This window comes from Crinia signifera, chromosome 11 (assembly GCF_055691185.1).
Source record: "Crinia signifera chromosome 11, ASM5569118v1, whole genome shotgun sequence".
NCBI classification, from domain to species: domain Eukaryota; kingdom Metazoa; phylum Chordata; class Amphibia; order Anura; family Myobatrachidae; genus Crinia; species Crinia signifera.
Genome location: NC_139227.1, coordinates 78194945 through 78214131, shown reverse-complemented (window position 1 = coordinate 78214131; position 19187 = coordinate 78194945). Strand labels below are relative to the sequence as shown.

Sequence of the window (19187 nt, the reverse complement as noted above, 5' to 3'; positions counted from 1 at the left end):
GTCTGTGTACTGGAGGAACATAATCAATTGCAAATTGTACATTTTTTGGCAATTTATGCCAATGTACACTTTTTTCAAATAAAACTCTATGATATATTTCCAATGAGAGTGTTTAAGAAATATTATTATTCTGTATTTAGTGCCACAAGGGATCTGCGTTGTCCAATTACAGAGCACATAAACAAATTTGCAAAAAACAAAACAGTAAAGAGTCTTGGAGGCATGAGTGGTAGAAAGTAAGCAATTGGCAGGAGTGGTAATGAGAAAATGTGGGAATTTAAAGGGAGATAAGGTCATAGATGTAAATGGGAGAGGAGAAAGTGAGAACTAGAAGAGTCTGTAGTGCCATCAATATATAATGCAGTTGTGGAAGATGACGCAGTGTGGAGGGTGGTAAGATAATCAGGTCAGTCTTAGACGTGTTTAGTTTCACAAAGCACTGGGACATCCAAGAAGAGATAGCTGATAGACTGGTGGAGATACGAGTGAGTAAAAGTCTGGGGAGACAAGGTAGATTTGAGTATCAGCAGCAAAAAGATGATATTGTCAGTCAAAAAAGCTAATGAGCTCAACTAAAGAGGATGCATACAAAAAGAAAAGGAGAGGACAAAGAAAAGAACCTTGCGGGAAACATACTATTAGTGGAAGAGGGGTGAGGTAGAGTCCTGAGAGGAGACAGATAGGCAATGGACAGATAGGTAGGAAGAGGTTGTAAACAATAAGCTCAAGGAGTTTAGATGCATAGCTATGCTTGGGGCATGCATAGAATTGGTTGAACAATAAAGATATGAGACATGCAATTGAAAACAGTCAGAAAAATAGAATGAACGTCTTAAGTGATGCTCCAAATTGACTATCAAAGTATGTGAACAAATTGAAATAGATCTCTTTACTTTCGACTTTAAAAACTACTTTACATATGGTCATGCAAATTAATTTTTAGTAGCTGTAACAATAAAGAACTGGTAGGCCCCAGTGAGATTTGAACTCACTCTAACCCCTGAGCTATGAAGCCTTACATGAGACTGTATGTTTGAAAAAAAATCATGCATTTGTGGGGTTTCAAAGAAATCAAATTTGAAATTTAATTTTGGATTTTAATTTGTAGCTCCTTGACCCAATGGACACTGTTTACAAATGACTGATTCTGAATCATTTGCAATCTCCATGCTAAATGCACACATTGAACTTGAAATAGATCTTCTCACTTGAGACTTGAGAAGACCACTGTATATACTGTCATGCAAATTAAGATCACTGTACATGCTGTCATGCAAATTAAGTTTTTGTAAATGAAACAATAAAGAACTGGAAAGCCACAGTGAGACTTGAACTCACGACCCCTGGTTTACGAGACCAGTGCTCTAACCCCTGAGCTATGGAGCCATGGAGGTGCATTAATTTCTAGACATATATGGTGTCTGTGTACTGGAGGAACATAATCAATTGCAAATTGTACATTTTTTGGCAATTCATGCCAATGTACACTTTTTTCAAATGAAACTCTATGATATATTTCCAATGAGAGTGTTTAAGAAATATTATTATTCTGTATTTAGTGCCACAAGGGATCTGCGTTGTCCAATTACAGAGCACATAAACAAATTTGCAAAAAACAAAACAGTAAAGAGTCTTGGAGGCATGAGTGGTAGAAAGTAAGCAATTGGCAGGAGTGGTAATGAGAAAATGTGGGAATTTAAAGGGAGATAAGGTCATAGATGTAAATGGGAGAGGAGAAAGTGAGAAAGGAGAACTAGAAGAGTCTGTAGTGCCATCAATATATAATGCAGTTGTGGAAGATGACGCAGTGTGAAGGGTGGTAAGATAATCAGGTCAGTCTTAGACGTGTTTAGTTTCACAAAGCGCTGGGACATCCAAGAAGAGATAGCTGATAGACTGGTGGAGATACGAGTGAGTAAAAGTCTGGGGAGACAAGGTAGATTTGAGTATCAGCAGCAAAAAGATGATATTGTCAGTCAAAAAAGCTAATGAGCTCAACTAAAGAGGATGCATACAAAAAGAAAAGGAGAGGACAAAGAAAAGAACCTTGCGGGAAACATACTATTAGTGGAAGAGGGGTGAGGTAGAGTCCTGAGAGGAGACAGATAGGCAATGGACAGATAGGTAGGAAGAGATTGTAAACAATGAGCTCAAGGAGTTTGGATGCATAACTATGCTTGAGGCTTGCATAGAATTGGTTGAACAATAAAGATATGAGACATGCAATTGAAAACAGTCAGAAAAATAGAATGAACGTCTTAAGTGATGCTTCAAATTGACTATCAAAGTATGTGAACAAATTGAAATAGATCTCTTTACTTTCGACTTGATGAAACTACTTTACATATGGTCATGCAAATTAATTTTTAGTAGCTGTAACAATAAAGAACGGGTAGGCCCCAGTGAGATTTGAACTCACTCTAACCCCTGAGCTATGAAGCCTTACATGAGAATGTATGTTTAAAAAAAAATCATGCATTTGTGGGGTTTCAAAGAAATCAAATTTGAAATTTAATATTTGATTTTAATTTGTAGCTCTTTGACCCAATGGACACTGTTTACAAATGGCCGATTCTGAATCATTTGCAATCTCCATGCTAAATGCACACATTGAACTTGAAATAGATCTTCTCACTTTAGACGACCACTGTATATACCAGGGGTCCTCAAACTACAGCCCGCGGGCCAGATGCGGCCCGCTGAGGACTTTTATGCGGCCCGCCACTGCCCAAGCGCTGGCGCGGCAATCACTCTCACCTCCCGGCAAGTAAGACCCCGGCAAGTGAGAGTCTCACTTGCCGGGAGGAGGATGGATGGATGGGCAGGCAGGCTGGCTGGCGAATGGACGGGCGGTAGCGTGGCCTTGGACATCAGGTGGAAGCAGCAGTGTCTGCTGGTCCGACCCATCTCCCTGCTTAAGCTTCTCCTATGCGTGTGACGTCATCACGTCACACGCTGTGGCTGAGAGGAGAGGAGCCGGATGAGAAGCCAGCAGGGAGGGAGCAGCGCATATAATCTTTCGGGTGAGAGGAGGCCGTGACTGGTTGGGGGTGCTTGACCCCCTTGTCCCCCTCCTGACTGTCCAGCAGCGCTGCCCGCTCCCCCTCAGTCCTCACAGACCAGCAGCAGCGCTGCCCTCTCCCCCTTCTCCCACATTGACCAGCCACCAGCGGCAGCGCTGCCGGCTCACCCATCTCCCTCACTGACCAGCGGCAGCGCTGCCCGCTCCCCCTCCGTCCTCACAGACCAGCAGCAGCGCTCCCTCTCCCCCTTCTCCCTCATTGACCAGCTGCAGCGCTGCCCTCTCCCCCTTCTCCCACATTGACCAGCCACCAGTGGCAGTGCTGCCCGCTCACCCTTCTCCCTCATTGACCAGCCACCAGCTGCCCACTCCTCCTGGCACTACTGTGTGGCTTAACAATAAAGGACACATGCATGATGGAATGTGAATATGGGGACTATGTGCGGTTAGATGTAAATCGGGTTGCACTGCTTTATGGCGTAATTTGAATTTGGGGTGCAGAACCTGTAATGGCAGCTCTGTGGAGAGCAGGGCTCCTGGCAAAGGATCATTATTGGTCTGATCTCTGATCATTTCCTGCAGCCTCCATGTGTACTGGTTTCCCAGCAGCACAGATATATCAGGATTTGAGTGATGTATTATTTAATACAGGGGTGCATGTGATGGGTCAGTGACATGATTGTAGGAGGAGAGGCACAGACAGTTCTCTATGGGCCCATTTATATTAAATTCCGGCCCTCCAACAGTCTGAGGGACAGTGAACTGGCCCCCGATTTAAAAAGTTTGAGGACCCCTGGTATATACTGTCATGCAAATTAAGATCACTGTACATGCTGTCATGCAAATTAAGTTTTAGTAGATGTAACAATAAAGAACTGGTACGACCCCTGGTTTACAAGACCAGTGCTCTAACCACTGAGCTATGAAGCCTTACATGAGAATGTATGTTTAAAACAAAATCATGCATTTGTGGGGTTTCAAAGAAATCAAATTTGAAATTTAATTTTGGATTTTAATTTGTAGCTCCTTGACCCAATGGACACTGTTTACAAATGACTGATTCTGAATCATTTGCAATCTCCGTGCTTAATGCACACATTGAACTTGAAATAGATCTTCTCACTTGAGACTTGAGAAGACCACTGTATATACTGTCATGGAGGTGCATTAATTTCTAGACATATATGGTGTCTGTGTACTGGAGGAACATAATCAATTGCAAATTGTACATTTTTTGGCAATTCATGCCAATGTACACTTTTTTCAAATGAAACTCTATGATATATTTCCAATGAGAGTGTTTAAGAAATATTATTATTCTGTATTTAGTGCCACAAGGGATCTGCGTTGTCAAATTACAGAGCTCATAAACAAATTTGCAAAAAACAAAACAGTAAAGAGTCTTGGAGGCATGAGTGGTAGAAAGTAAGCAATTGGCAGGAGTGGTAATGAGTAAATGTGGGAATTTAAAGGGAGATAAGGTCATAGATGTAAATGGGAGAGGAGAAAGTGAGAACTAGAAGAGTCTGTAGTGCCATCAATATATAATGCAGTTGTGGAGGGTGGTAAGATAATCAGGTCAGTCTTAGACGTGTTTAGTTTCACAAAGCACTGGGACATCCAAGAAGAGATAGCTGATAGACTGGTGGAGATACGAGTGAGTAAAAGTCTGGGGAGACAAGGTAGATTTGAGTATCAGCAGCAAAAAGATGATATTGTCAGTCAAAAAAGCTAATGAGCTCAACTAAAGAGGATGCATACAAAAAGAAAAGGAGAGGACAAAGAAAAGAACCTTGCGGGAAACATACTATTAGTGGAAGAGGGGTGAGGTAGAGTCCTGAGAGGAGACAGATAGGCAATGGACAGATAGGTAGGAAGAGGTTGTAAACAATGAGCTCAAGGAGTTTGGATGCATAGCTATGCTTGGGGCATGCATAGAATTGGTTGAACAATAAAGATATGAGACATGCAATTGAAAACAGTCAGAAAAATAGAATGAACGTCTTAAGTGATGCTCCAAATTGACTATCAAAGTATGTGAACAAATTGAAATAGATCTCTTAACTTTCGACTTTAAAAAACTACTTTACATATGGTCATGCAAATTAATTTTTAGTAGCTGTAACAATAAAGAACTGGTAGGCCCCAGTGAGATTTGAACTCACTCTAACCCCTGAGTTATGAAGCCTTACATGAGACTGTATGTTTGAAAAAAAATCATGCATTTGTGGGGTTTCAAAGAAATCAAATTTGAAATTTAATTTTGGATTTTAATTTGTAGCTCCTTGACCCAATGGACACTGTTTACAAATGACTGATTCTGAATCATTTGCAATCTCCATGCTAAATGCACACATTGAACTTGAAATAGATCTTCTCACTTGAGACTTGAGAAGACCACTGTATATACTGTCATGCAAATTAAGATCACTGTACATACCGTCATGCAAATTAAGTTTTAGTAGATGTAACAATAAAGAACTGGTAGGCCCCAGTGAGATTTGAAGTCACGACCCCTGGTTTACAAGACCAGTGCTCTAACCCCTGAGCTATGAAGCCTTACATGAGAATGTATGTTTAAAAAAAAATCATGCATTTGTGGGGTTTCAAAGAAATCAAATTTGAAATTTAATTTTGGATTTTAAATTGTAGCTCCTTGACCCAATGGACACTGTTTACAAATGACTGATTCTGAATCATTTGCAATCTCCATGCTAAATGCACACATTGAACTTGAAATAGATCTTCTCACTTGAGACGACCACTGTATATACTGTCATGCAAATTAAGATCACTGTACATGCTGTCATGCAAATTAAGTTTTAGTAGATGTAACAATAAAGAACTGGTACGACCCCTGGTTTACAAGACCAGTGCTCTAACCCCTGAGCTATGAAGCCTTACATGAGAATGTATGTTTAAAACAAAATCATGCATTTGTGGGGTTTCAAAGAAATCAAATTTGAAATTTAATTTTGGATTTTAATTTGTAGCTCCTTGACCCAATGGACACTGTTTACAAATGACTGATTCTGAATCATTTGCAATCTCCGTGCTAAATGCACACATTGAACTTGAAATAGATCTTCTCACTTGAGACTTGAGAAGACCACTGTATATACTCTCATGCAAATTAAGATCACTGTACATGCTGTCATGCAAATTAAGTTTTTGTAAATGAAACAATAAAGAACTGGAAGGCCCAAGTGAGACTTGAACTCACGACCCCTGGTTTACGAGACCAGTGCTTTAACCCCTGAGCTATGGAGCCATGGAGGTGCATATATTTCTAGACATATATGGTGTCTGTGTACTGGAGGAACATAATTAATTGCAAATTGTACATTTTTTGGCAATTCATGCCAATGTACACTTTTTTTAAATGAAACTCCATGATATATTTCCAATGAGAGTGTTTAAGAAATATTATTATTCTGTATTTAGTGCCACAAGGGATCTGCGTTGTCCAATTACAGAGCACATAAACAAATTTGCAAAAAACAAAACAGTAAAGAGTCTTGGAGGCATGAGTGGTAGAAAGTAAGCAATTGGCAGGAGTGGTAATGAGAAAATGTGGGAATTTAAAGGGAGATAAGGTCATAGATGTAAATGGGAGAGGAGAAAGTGAGAACTAGAAGAGTCTGTAGTGCCATCAATATATAATGCAGTTGTGGAAGATGACGCAGTGTTTAGGGTGGTAAGATAATCAGGTCAGTCTTAGACGTGTTTAGTTTCACAAAGCACTGGGACATCCAAGAAGAGATAGCTGATAGACTGGTGGAGATACGAGTGAGTAAAAGTCTGGGGAGACAAGGTAGATTTGAGTATCAGCAGCAAAAAGATGATATTGTCAGTCAAAAAAGCTAATGAGCTCAACTAAAGAGGATGCATACAAAAAGAAAAGGAGAGGACAAAGAAAAGAACCTTGCGGGAAACATACTATTAGTGGAAGAGGGGTGAGGTAGAGTCCTGAGAGGAGACAGATAGGCAATGGACAGATAGGTAGGAAGAGGTTGTAAACAATGAGCTCAAGGAGTTTGGATGCATAGCTATGCTTGGGGCATGCATAGAATTGGTTGAACAATAAAGATATGAGACATGCAATTGAAAACAGTCAGAAAAATAGAATGAACATCTTAAGTGATGCTCCAAATTGACTATCAAAGTATGTGAACAAAATGAAATAGATCTCTTTACTTTCGACTTTAAAAAACTACTTTACATATGGTCATGCAAATTAATTTTTAGTAGCTGTAACAATAAAGAACTGGTAGGCCCCAGTGAGATTTGAACTCACTCTAACCCCTGAGCTATGAAGCCTTACATGAGACTGTATGTTTGAAAAAAAATCATGCATTTGTGGGGTTTCAAAGAAATCAAATTTGAAATTTAATTTTGGATTTTAATTTGTAGCTCCTTGACCCAATGGACACTGTTTACAAATGACTGATTCTGAATCATTTTCAATCTCCATGCTAAATGCACACATTGAACTTGAAATAGATCTTCTCACTTGAGACTTGAGAAGACCACTGTATATACTGTCATGCAAATTAAGATCACTGTACATACTGTCATGCAAATTAAGTTTTAGTAGATGTAACAATAAAGAACTGGTAGGCCCCAGTGAGATTTGAAGTCACGACCCCTGGTTTACAAGACCAGTGCTCTAACCCCTGAGCTATGAAGCCTTACATGAGAATATATGTTTAAAAAAAAAATCATGCATTTGTGGGGTTTCAAAGAAATCAAATTTGAAATTTAATTTTGGATTTTAATTTGTAGCTCCTTGACCCAATGGACACTGTTTACAAATGACTGATTCTGAATCATTTGCAATCTCCATGCTAAATGCACACATTGAACTTGAAATAGATCTTCTCACTTGAGACTTGAGAAGACCACTGTATATACTGTCATGCAAATTAAGATCACTGTACATGCTGTCATGCAAATTAAGTTTTTGTAAATGAAACAATAAAGAACTGGAAGGCCCCAGTGAGACTTGAACTCACGACCCCTGGTTTACGAGACCAGTGCTCTAACCCCTGAGCTATAGAGCCATGGAGGTGCATTTATTTCTAGACATATATGGTGTCTGTGTACTGGAGGAACATAATTAATTGCAAATTGTACATTTTTTGGCAATTCATGCCAATGTACACTTTTTTCAAATGAAACTCCATGATATATTTCCAATGAGAGTGTTTAAGAAATATTATTATTCTGTATTTAGTGCCACAAGGGATCTGCGTTGTCCAATTACAGAGCACATAAACAAATTTGCAAAAAACAAAACAGTAAAGAGTCTTGGAGGCATGAGTGGTAGAAAGTAAGCAATTGGCAGGAGTGGTAATGAGAAAATGTGGGAATTTAAAGGGAGATAAGGTCATAGATGTAAATGGGAGAGGAGAAAGTGAGAAAGGAGAACTAGAAGAGTCTGTAGTGCCATCAATATATAATGCAGTTGTGGAAGATGACGCAGTGTGGAGGGTGGTAAGATAATCAGGTCAGTCTTAGACGTGTTTAGTTTCACAAAGCGCTGGGACATCCAAGAAGAGATAGCTGATAGACTGGTGGAGATACGAGTGAGTAAAAGTCTGGGGATACAAGGTAGATTTGAGTATCAGCAGCAAAAAGATGATATTGTCAGTCAAAAAAGCTAATGAGCTCAACTAAAGAGGATGCATACAAAAAGAAAAGGAGAGGACAAAGAAAAGAACCTTGCGGGAAACATACTATTAGTGGAAGAGGAGTGAGGTAGAGTCCTGAGAGGAGACAGATAGGCAATGGACAGATAGGTAGGAAGAGGTTGTAAACAATGAGCTCAAGGAGTTTGGATGCATAGCTATGCTTGGGGCATGCATAGAATTGGTTGAACAATAAAGATATGAGACATGCAATTGAAAACAGTCAGAAAAATAGAATGAACGTCTTAAGTGATGCTCCAAATTGACTATCAAAGTATGTGAACAAATTGAAATAGATCTCTTTACTTTCGACTTTAAAAAACTACTTTACATATGGTCATGCAAATTAATTTTTAGTAGCTGTAACAATAAAGAACTGGTAGGCCCCAGTGAGATTTGAACTCACTCTAACCCCTGAGCTATGAAGCCTTACATGAGACTGTATGTTTGAAAAAAAATCATGCATTTGTGGGGTTTCAAAGAAATCAAATTTGAAATTTAATTTTGGATTTTAATTTGTAGCTCCTTGACCCAATGGACACTGTTTACAAATGACTGATTCTGAATCATTTTCAATCTCCATGCTAAATGCACACATTGAACTTGAAATAGATCTTCTCACTTGAGAAGACCACTGTATATACTGTCATGCAAATTAAGATCACTGTACATACCGTCATGCAAATTAAGTTTTAGTAGATGTAACAATAAAGAACTGGTAGGCCCCAGTGAGATTTGAAGTCACGACCCCTGGTTTACAAGACCAGTGCTCTAACCCCTGAGCTATGAAGCCTTACATGAGAATGTATGTTTCAAAAAAATTCATGCATTTGTGGGGTTTCAAAGAAATCAAATTCGAAATTTAATTTTGGATTTTAAATTGTAGCTCCTTGACCCAATGGACACTGTTTACAAATGACTGATTCTGAATCATTTGCAATCTCCATGCTAAATGCACACATTGAACTTGAAATAGATCTTCTCACTTGAGACTTGAGAAGACCACTGTATATACTGTCATGCAAATTAAGATCACTGTACATACCGTCATGCAAATTAAGTTTTAGTAGATGTAACAATAAAGAACTGGTAGGCCCCAGTGAGATTTGAACTCACGACCCCTGGTTTACAAGACCAGTGCTCTAACCCCTGAGCTATGAAGCCTTACATGAGAATGTATGTTTAAAAAAAATTCATGCATTTGTGGGGTTTCAAAGAAATCAAATTTGAAATTTAATTTTGGATTTTAAATTGTAGCTCCTTGACCCAATGGACACTGTTTACAAATGACTGATTCTGAATCATTTGCAATCTCCATGCTAAATGCTCACATTGAACTTGAAATAGATCTTCTCACTTGAGACTTGAGAAGACCACTGTATATAGTGTCATGCAAATTAAGATCACTGTACATGCTGTCATGCAAATTAAGTTTTAGTAGATGTAACAATAAAGAACTGGTAGGCCCCAGTGAGATTTGAACTCACGACCCCTGGTTTACGAGACCAGTGCTCTAACCCCTGAGCTATGAAGCCTGACATGAGACTATATGTTTAAAAAAAAATCATGCATTTGTGGGGTTTCAAAGAAATCAAATTTGAAATTTAATTTTTGATTTTAATTTGTAGCTCTTTGACCCAATGGACACTGTTTACAAATGGCCGATTCTGAATCATTTGCAATCTCCATGCTAAATGCACACATTGAACTTGAAATAGATCTTCTCACTTTAGACGACCACTGTATATACTGTCATGCAAATTAAGATCACTGTACATGCTGTCATGCAAATTAAGTTTTAGTAGATGTAACAATAAAGAACTGGTACGACCCCTGGTTTACAAGACCAGTGCTCTAACCCCTGAGCTATGAAGCCTTACATGAGAATGTATGTTTAAAACAAAATCATGCATTTGTGGGGTTTTAAAGAAATCAAATTTGAAATTTAATTTTGGATTTTAATTTGTAGCTCCTTGACCCAATGGACACTGTTTACAAATGACTGATTCTGAATCATTTGCAATCTCCGTGCTAAATGCACACATTGAACTTGAAATAGATCTTCTCACTTGAGACTTGAGAAGACCACTGTATATACTGTCATGCAAATTAAGATCACTGTACATGCTGTCATGCAAATTAAGTTTTTGTAAATGAAACAATAAAGAACTGGAAGGCCCAAGTGAGACTTGAACTCACGACCCCTGGTTTACAAGACCAGTGCTCTAACCCCTGAGCTATGGAGCCATGGAGGTGCATTAATTTCTAGACATATATGGTGTCTGTGTACTGGAGGAACATAATCAATTGCAAATTGTACATTTTTTGGCAATTCATGCCAATGTACACTTTTTTCAAATGAAACTCTATGATATATTTCCAATGAGAGTGTTTAAGAAATATTATTATTCTGTATTTAGTGCCACAAGGGATCTGCGTTGTCAAATTACAGAGCACATAAACAAATTTGCAAAAAAACAAAACAGTAAAGAGTCTTGGAGGCATAAGTGGTAGAAAATAAGCAATTGGCAGGAGTGGTAATAAGAAAATGTGGGAATTTAAAGGGAGATAAGGTCATAGATGTAAATGGGAGAGGAGAAAGTGAGAAAGGAGAACTAGAAGAGTCTGTAGTGCCATTAATATATAATGCAGTTGTGGAAGATGACGCAGTGTGGAGGGTGGTAAGATAATCAGGTCAGTCTTAGACGTGTTTAGTTTCACAAAGCGCTGGGACATCCAAGAAGAGATAGCTGATAGACTGGTGGAGATACGAGTGAGTAAAAGTCTGGGGATACAAGGTAGATTTGAGTATCAGCAGCAAAAAGATGATATTGTCAGTCAAAAAAGCTAATGAGCTCAACTAAAGAGGATGCATACAAAAAGAAAATGAGAGGACAAAGAAAAGAACCTTGCGGGAAACATACTATTAGTGGAAGAGGAGTGAGGTAGAGTCCTGAGAGGAGACAGATAGGCAATGGACAGATAGGTAGGAAGAGGTTGTAAACAATGAGCTCAAGGAGTTTGGATGCATAGCTATGCTTGGGGCATGCATAGAATTGGTTGAACAATAAAGATATGAGACATGCAATTGAAAACAGTCAGAAAAATAGAATGAACGTCTTAAGTGATGCTCCAAATTGACTATCAAAGTATGTGAACAAATTGAAATAGATCTCTTTACTTTCGACTTGATGAAACTACTTTACATATGGTCATGCAAATTAATTGTTAGTAGCTGTAACAATAAAGAACGGGTAGGCCCCAGTGAGATTTGAACTCACTCTAACCCCTGAGCTATGAAGCCTTACATGAGAATGTATGTTTAAAAAAAAATCATGCATTTGTGGGGTTTCAAAGAAATCAAATTTGAAATTTAATTTTGGATTTTAATTTGTAGCTCCTTGACCCAATGGACACTGTTTACAAATGACTGATTCTGAATCATTTGCAATCTCCATGCTAAATGCACACATTGAACTTGAAATAGATCTTCTCACTTGAGACTTGAGAAGACCACTGTATATACTGTCATGCAAATTAAGATCACTGTACATACTGTCATGCAAATTAAGTTTGAGTAGATGTAACAATAAAGAACTGGTAGGCCCCAGTGAGATTTGAACTCACGACCCCTGGTTTACGAGACCAGTGCTCTAACCCCTGAGCTATGAAGCCTGACATGAGACTGTATGTTTAAAAAAAAATCATGCATTTGTGGGGTTTCAAAGAAATCAAATTTGAAATTTAATTTTGGATTTTAATTTGTAGCTCCTTGACCCAATGGACACTGTTTACAAATGACTGATTCTGAATCATTTGCAATCTCCATGCTAAATGCACACATTGAACTTGAAATAGATCTTCTCACTTGAGACTTGAGAAGACCACTGTATATACTGTCATGCAAATTAAGATCACTGTACATACCGTCATGCAAATTAAGTTTTAGTAGATGTAACAATAAACAACTGGTAGGCCCCAGTGAGATTTGAACTCACGACCCCTGGTTTACAAGACCAGTGCTCTAACCCCTGAGCTATGAAGCCTTACATGAGAATGTATGTTTAAAAAAAATTCATGCATTTGTGGGGTTTCAAAGAAATCAAATTTGAAATTTAATTTTGGATTTTAAATTGTAGCTCCTTGACCCAATGGACACTGTTTACAAATGACTGATTCTGAATCATTTGCAATCTCCATGCTAAATGCACACATTGAACTTGAAATAGATCTTCTCACTTGAGACTTGAGAAGACCACTGTATATACTGTCATGCAAATTAAGATCACTGTACATACTGTCATGCAAATTAAGTTTTAGTAGATGTAACAATAAAGAACTGGTAGGCCCCAGTGAGATTTGAACTCACGACCCCTGGTTTACGAGACCAGTGCTCTAACCCCTGAGCTATGAAGCCTGACATGAGTTTCTATGTTTAAAAAAAAATCATGCATTTGTGGGGTTTCAAAGAAATCAAATTTGAAATTTAATTTTGGATTTTAATTTGTAGCTCTTTGACCCAATGGACACTGTTTACAAATGGCCGATTCTGAATCATTTGCAATCTCCATGCTAAATGCACACATTGAACTTGAAATAGATCTTCTCACTTTAGACGACCACTGTATATACTGTCATGCAAATTAAGATCACTGTACATGCTGTCATGCAAATTAAGTTTTAGTAGATGTAACAATAAAGAACTGGTACGACCCCTGGTTTACAAGACCAGTGCTCTAACCCCTGAGCTATGAAGCCTTACATGAGAATGTATGTTTAAAACAAAATCATGCATTTGTGGGGTTTCAAAGAAATCAAATTTGAAATTTAATTTTGGATTTTAATTTGTAGCTCCTTGACCCAATGGACACTGTTTACAAATGACTGATTCTGAATCATTTGCAATCTCTGTGCTAAATGCACACATTGAACTTGAAATAGATCTTCTCACTTGAGACTTGAGAAGACCACTGTATATACTGTCATGCAAATTAAGATCACTGTACATGCTGTCATGCAAATTAAGTTTTTGTAAATGAAACAATAAAGAACTGGAACGCCCAAGTGAGACTTGAACTCACGACCCCTGGTTTACGAGACCAGTGCTCTAACCCCTGAGCTATGGAGCCATGGAGGTGCATTAATTTCTAGACATATATGGTGTCTGTGTACTGGAGGAACATAATCAATTGCAAATTGTACATTTTTTGGCAATTCATGCCAATGTACACTTTTTTCAAATGAAACTCTATGATATATTTCCAATGAGAGTGTTTAAGAAATATTATTATTCTGTATTTAGTGCCACAAGGGATCTGCGTTGTCAAATTACAGAGCACATAAACAAATTTGCAAAAAAACAAAACAGTAAAGAGTCTTGGAGGCATGAGTGGTAGAAAGTAAGCAATTGGCAGGAGTGGTAATGAGAAAATGTGGGAATTTAAAGGGAGATAAGGTCATAGATGTAAATGGGAGAGGAGAAAGTGAGAAAGGAGAACTAGAAGAGTCTGTAGTGCCATCAATATATAATGCAGTTGTGGAAGATGACGCAGTGTGGAGGGTGGTAAGATAATCAGGTCAGTCTTAGACGTGTTTAGTTTCACAAAGCGCTGGGACATCCAAGAAGAGATAGCTGATAGACTGGTGGAGATACGAGTGAGTAAAAGTCTGGGGATACAAGGTAGATTTGAGTATCAGCAGCAAAAAGATGATATTGTCAGTCAAAAAAGCTAATGAGCTCAACTAAAGAGGATGCATACAAAAAGAAAAGGAGAGGACAAAGAAAAGAACCTTGCGGGAAACATACTATTAGTGGAAGAGGAGTGAGGTAGAGTCCTGAGAGGAGACAGATAGGCAATGGACAGATAGGTAGGAAGAGGTTGTAAACAATGAGCTCAAGGAGTTTGGATGCATAGCTATGCTTGGGGCATGCATAGAATTGGTTGAACAATAAAGATATGAGACATGCAATTGAAAACAGTCAGAAAAATAGAATGAACGTCTTAAGTGATGCTCCAAATTGACTATCAAAGTATGTGAACAAATTGAAATAGATCTCTTTACTTTCGACTTTAAAAAACTACTTTACATATGGTCATGCAAATTAATTTTTAGTAGCTGTAACAATAAAGAACTGGTAGGCCCCAGTGAGATTTGAACTCACTCTAACCCCTGAGCTATGAAGCCTTACATGAGACTGTATGTTTGAAAAAAAATCATGCATTTGTGGGGTTTCAAAGAAATCAAATTTGAAATTTAATTTTGGATTTTAATTTGTAGCTCCTTGACCCAATGGACACTGTTTACAAATGACTGATTCTGAATCATTTTCAATCTCCATGCTAAATGCACACATTGAACTTGAAATAGATCTTCTCACTTGAGACTTGAGAAGACCACTGTATATACTGTCATGCAAATTAAGATCACTGTACATACCGTCATGCAAATTAAGTTTTAGTAAATAAACAACTGGTAGGCCCCAGGGAGATTTGAACTCACGACCCCTGGTTTACAAGACCAGTGCTCTAACCCCTGAGCTATGAAGCCTGACATGAGACTCTATGTTTAAAAAAAAATCATGCATTTGTGGGGTTTCAAAGAAATCAAATTTGAAATTTAATTTTTGATTTTAATTTGTAGCTCTTTGACCCAATGGACACTGTTTACAAATGGCCGATTCTGAATCATTTGCAATCTCCATGCTAAATGCACACATTGAACTTGAAATAGATCTTCTCACTTTAGACGACCACTGTATATACTGTCATGCAAATTAAGATCACTGTACATGCTGTCATGCAAATTAAGTTTTAGTAGATGTAACAATAAAGAACTGGTACGACCCCTGGTTTACAAGACCAGTGCTCTAACCCCTGAGCTATGAAGCCTTACATGAGAATGTATGTTTAAAACAAAATCATGCATTTGTGGGGTTTCAAAGAAATCAAATTTGAAATTTAATTTTGGATTTTAATTTGTAGCTCCTTGACCCAATGGACACTGTTTACAAATGACTGATTCTGAATCATTTGCAATCTCTGTGCTAAATGCACACATTGAACTTGAAATAGATCTTCTCACTTGAGACTTGAGAAGACCACTGTATATACTGTCATGCAAATTAAGATCACTGTACATGCTGTCATGCAAATTAAGTTTTTGTAAATGAAACAATAAAGAACTGGAACGCCCAAGTGAGACTTGAACTCACGACCCCTGGTTTACGAGACCAGTGCTCTAACCCCTGAGCTATGGAGCCATGGAGGTGCATTAATTTCTAGACATATATGGTGTCTGTGTACTGGAGGAACATAATCAATTGCAAATTGTACATTTTTTGGCAATTCATGCCAATGTACACTTTTTTCAAATGAAACTCTATGATATATTTCCAATGAGAGTGTTTAAGAAATATTATTATTCTGTATTTAGTGCCACAAGGGATCTGCGTTGTCAAATTACAGAGCACATAAACAAATTTGCAAAAAAACAAAACAGTAAAGAGTCTTGGAGGCATGAGTGGTAGAAAGTAAGCAATTGGCAGGAGTGGTAATGAGAAAATGTGGGAATTTAAAGGGAGATAAGGTCATAGATGTAAATGGGAGAGGAGAAAGTGAGAAAGGAGAACTAGAAGAGTCTGTAGTGCCATCAATATATAATGCAGTTGTGGAAGATGACGCAGTGTGGAGGGTGGTAAGATAATCAGGTCAGTCTTAGACGTGTTTAGTTTCACAAAGCGCTGGGACATCCAAGAAGAGATAGCTGATAGACTGGTGGAGATACGAGTGAGTAAAAGTCTGGGGATACAAGGTAGATTTGAGTATCAGCAGCAAAAAGATGATATTGTCAGTCAAAAAAGCTAATGAGCTCAACTAAAGAGGATGCATACAAAAAGAAAAGGAGAGGACAAAGAAAAGAACCTTGCGGGAAACATACTATTAGTGGAAGAGGAGTGAGGTAGAGTCCTGAGAGGAGACAGATAGGCAATGGACAGATAGGTAGGAAGAGGTTGTAAACAATGAGCTCAAGGAGTTTGGATGCATAGCTATGCTTGGGGCATGCATAGAATTGGTTGAACAATAAAGATATGAGACATGCAATTGAAAACAGTCAGAAAAATAGAATGAACGTCTTAAGTGATGCTCCAAATTGACTATCAAAGTATGTGAACAAATTGAAATAGATCTCTTTACTTTCGACTTTAAAAAACTACTTTACATATGGTCATGCAAATTAATTTTTAGTAGCTGTAACAATAAAGAACTGGTAGGCCCCAGTGAGATTTGAACTCACTCTAACCCCTGAGCTATGAAGCCTTACATGAGACTGTATGTTTGAAAAAAAATCATGCATTTGTGGGGTTTCAAAGAAATCAAATTTGAAATTTAATTTTGGATTTTAATTTGTAGCTCCTTGACCCAATGGACACTGTTTACAAATGACTGATTCTGAATCATTTTCAATCTCCATGCTAAATGCACACATTGAACTTGAAATAGATCTTCTCACTTGAGACTTGAGAAGACCACTGTATATACTGTCATGCAAATTAAGATCACTGTACATACCGTCATGCAAATTAAGTTTTAGTAGATGTAACAATAAACAACTGGTAGGCCCCAGTGAGATTTGAACTCACGACCCCTGGTTTACAAGACCAGTGCTCTAACCCCTGAGCTATGAAGCCTTACATGAGAATGTATGTTTAAAAAAAATTTATGCATTTGTGGGGTTTCAAAGAAATCAAATTTGAAATTTAATTTTGGATTTTAAATTGTAGCTCCTTGACCCAATGGACACTGTTTACAAATGACTGATTCTGAATCATTTGCAATCTCCATGCTAAATGCACACATTGAACTTGAAATAGATCTTCTCACTTGAGACTTGAGAAGACCACTGTATATACTGTCATGCAAATTAAGATCACTGTACATACCGTCATGCAAATTAAGTTTTAGTAGATGTAACAATAAAGAACTGGTAGGCCCCAGTGAGATTTGAACTCACGACCCCTGGTTTACAAGACCAGTGCTCTAACCCCTGAGCTATGAAGCCTTACATGAGAATGTATGTTTAAAAAAAATTCATGCATTTGTGGGGTTTCAAAGAAATCAAATTTGAAATTTAATTTTGGATTTTAAATTGTAGCTCCTTGACCCAATGGACACTGTTTACAAATGACTGATTCTGAATCATTTGCAATCTCCATGCTAAATGCACACATTGAACTTGAAATAGATCTTCTCACTTGAGACTTGAGAAGACCACTGTATATACTGTCATGCAAATTAAGATCACTGTACATGCTGTCATGCAAATTAAGTTTTTGTAAATGAAACAATAAAGAACTGGAAGGCCCCAGTGAGACTTGAACTCACGACCCCTGGTTTACGAGACCAGTGCTCTAACCCCTGAGCTATGGAGCCATGGAGGTGCATTTATTTCTAGACATATATGGTGTCTGTGTACTGGAGGAACATAATTAATTGCAAATTGTACATTTTTTGGCAATTCATGCCAATGTACACTTTTTTTCAAATGAAACTCCATGATATATTTCCAATGAGAGTGTTTAAGAAATATTATTATTCTGTATTTAGTGCCACAAGGGATCTGCGTTGTCCAATTACAGAGCACATAAACAAATTTGCAAAAAACAAAACAGTAAAGAGTCTTGGAGGCATGAGTGGTAGAAAGTAAGCAATTGGCAGGAGTGGTAATGAGAAAATGTGGGAATTTAAAGGGAGATAAGGTCATAGATGTAAATGGGAGAGGAGAAAGTGAGAAAGGAGAACTAGAAGAGTCTGTAGTGCCATCAATATATAATGCAGTTGTGGAAGATGACGCAGTGTGGAGGGTGGTAAGATAATCAGGTCAGTCTTAGACGTGTTTAGTTTCACAAAGCGCTGGGACATCCAAGAAGAGATAGCTGATAGACTGGTGGAGATACGAGTGAGTAAAAGTCTGGGGATACAAGGTAGATTTGAGTATCAGCAGCAAAAAGATGATATTGTCAGTCAAAAAAGCTAATGAGCTCAACTAAAGAGGATGCATACAAAAAGAAAAGGAGAGGACAAAGAAAAGAACCTTGCGGGAAACATACTATTAGTGGAAGAGGAGTGAGGTAGAGTCCTGAGAGGAGACAGATAGGCAATGGACAGATAGGTAGGAAGAGGTTGTAAACAATGAGCTCAAGGAGTTTGGATGCATAGCTATGCTTGGGGCATGCATAGAATTGGTTGAACAATAAAGATATGAGACATGCAATTGAAAACAGTCAGAAAAATAGAATGAACGTCTTAAGTGATGCTCCAAATTGACTATCAAAGTATGTGAACAAATTGAAATAGATCTCTTTACTTTCGACTTTAAAAAACTACTTTACATATGGTCATGCAAATTAATTTTTAGTAGCTGTAACAATAAAGAACTGGTAGGCCCCAGTGAGATTTGAACTCACTCTAACCCCT

At 38.0% G+C, this 19187-nt stretch overlaps 18 non-coding genes across 18 annotated transcripts; all 18 read right to left on the bottom strand.

Annotated features, from left to right (window-relative positions):
- Positions 1–1313: 1313 nt before the first annotated feature.
- TRNAT-CGU (transfer RNA threonine (anticodon CGU)) lies at positions 1314–1386 on the bottom strand. Its single transcript has one exon. It is a non-coding gene; the product is annotated as a tRNA-Thr (tRNA).
- Positions 1387–5508: 4122 nt separating this feature from the next.
- On the bottom strand, positions 5509–5581 carry TRNAT-UGU (transfer RNA threonine (anticodon UGU)). The gene has a single exon. It is a non-coding gene; the product is annotated as a tRNA-Thr (tRNA).
- Positions 5582–6220: 639 nt separating this feature from the next.
- TRNAT-CGU (transfer RNA threonine (anticodon CGU)) lies at positions 6221–6293 on the bottom strand. The gene has a single exon. It is a non-coding gene; the product is annotated as a tRNA-Thr (tRNA).
- A 1347-nt stretch (positions 6294–7640) lies between these two features.
- On the bottom strand, positions 7641–7713 carry TRNAT-UGU (transfer RNA threonine (anticodon UGU)). Its single transcript has one exon. It is a non-coding gene; the product is annotated as a tRNA-Thr (tRNA).
- A 299-nt stretch (positions 7714–8012) lies between these two features.
- On the bottom strand, positions 8013–8085 carry TRNAT-CGU (transfer RNA threonine (anticodon CGU)). The gene has a single exon. It is a non-coding gene; the product is annotated as a tRNA-Thr (tRNA).
- A 1347-nt stretch (positions 8086–9432) lies between these two features.
- On the bottom strand, positions 9433–9505 carry TRNAT-UGU (transfer RNA threonine (anticodon UGU)). The gene has a single exon. It is a non-coding gene; the product is annotated as a tRNA-Thr (tRNA).
- A 298-nt stretch (positions 9506–9803) lies between these two features.
- Positions 9804–9876, bottom strand: TRNAT-UGU (transfer RNA threonine (anticodon UGU)). Its single transcript has one exon. It is a non-coding gene; the product is annotated as a tRNA-Thr (tRNA).
- A 298-nt stretch (positions 9877–10174) lies between these two features.
- On the bottom strand, positions 10175–10247 carry TRNAT-CGU (transfer RNA threonine (anticodon CGU)). The gene has a single exon. It is a non-coding gene; the product is annotated as a tRNA-Thr (tRNA).
- Positions 10248–10886: 639 nt separating this feature from the next.
- On the bottom strand, positions 10887–10959 carry TRNAT-UGU (transfer RNA threonine (anticodon UGU)). The gene has a single exon. It is a non-coding gene; the product is annotated as a tRNA-Thr (tRNA).
- A 1355-nt stretch (positions 10960–12314) lies between these two features.
- On the bottom strand, positions 12315–12387 carry TRNAT-CGU (transfer RNA threonine (anticodon CGU)). The gene has a single exon. It is a non-coding gene; the product is annotated as a tRNA-Thr (tRNA).
- Positions 12388–12685: 298 nt separating this feature from the next.
- TRNAT-UGU (transfer RNA threonine (anticodon UGU)) lies at positions 12686–12758 on the bottom strand. The gene has a single exon. It is a non-coding gene; the product is annotated as a tRNA-Thr (tRNA).
- A 298-nt stretch (positions 12759–13056) lies between these two features.
- Positions 13057–13129, bottom strand: TRNAT-CGU (transfer RNA threonine (anticodon CGU)). The gene has a single exon. It is a non-coding gene; the product is annotated as a tRNA-Thr (tRNA).
- A 635-nt stretch (positions 13130–13764) lies between these two features.
- On the bottom strand, positions 13765–13841 carry TRNAT-CGU (transfer RNA threonine (anticodon CGU)). The gene has a single exon. It is a non-coding gene; the product is annotated as a tRNA-Thr (tRNA).
- A 1347-nt stretch (positions 13842–15188) lies between these two features.
- On the bottom strand, positions 15189–15261 carry TRNAT-UGU (transfer RNA threonine (anticodon UGU)). The gene has a single exon. It is a non-coding gene; the product is annotated as a tRNA-Thr (tRNA).
- A 635-nt stretch (positions 15262–15896) lies between these two features.
- On the bottom strand, positions 15897–15973 carry TRNAT-CGU (transfer RNA threonine (anticodon CGU)). Its single transcript has one exon. It is a non-coding gene; the product is annotated as a tRNA-Thr (tRNA).
- Positions 15974–17328: 1355 nt separating this feature from the next.
- Positions 17329–17401, bottom strand: TRNAT-UGU (transfer RNA threonine (anticodon UGU)). Its single transcript has one exon. It is a non-coding gene; the product is annotated as a tRNA-Thr (tRNA).
- Positions 17402–17699: 298 nt separating this feature from the next.
- Positions 17700–17772, bottom strand: TRNAT-UGU (transfer RNA threonine (anticodon UGU)). The gene has a single exon. It is a non-coding gene; the product is annotated as a tRNA-Thr (tRNA).
- A 298-nt stretch (positions 17773–18070) lies between these two features.
- On the bottom strand, positions 18071–18143 carry TRNAT-CGU (transfer RNA threonine (anticodon CGU)). The gene has a single exon. It is a non-coding gene; the product is annotated as a tRNA-Thr (tRNA).
- Between the last annotated feature and the right edge of the window lie 1044 nt (positions 18144–19187).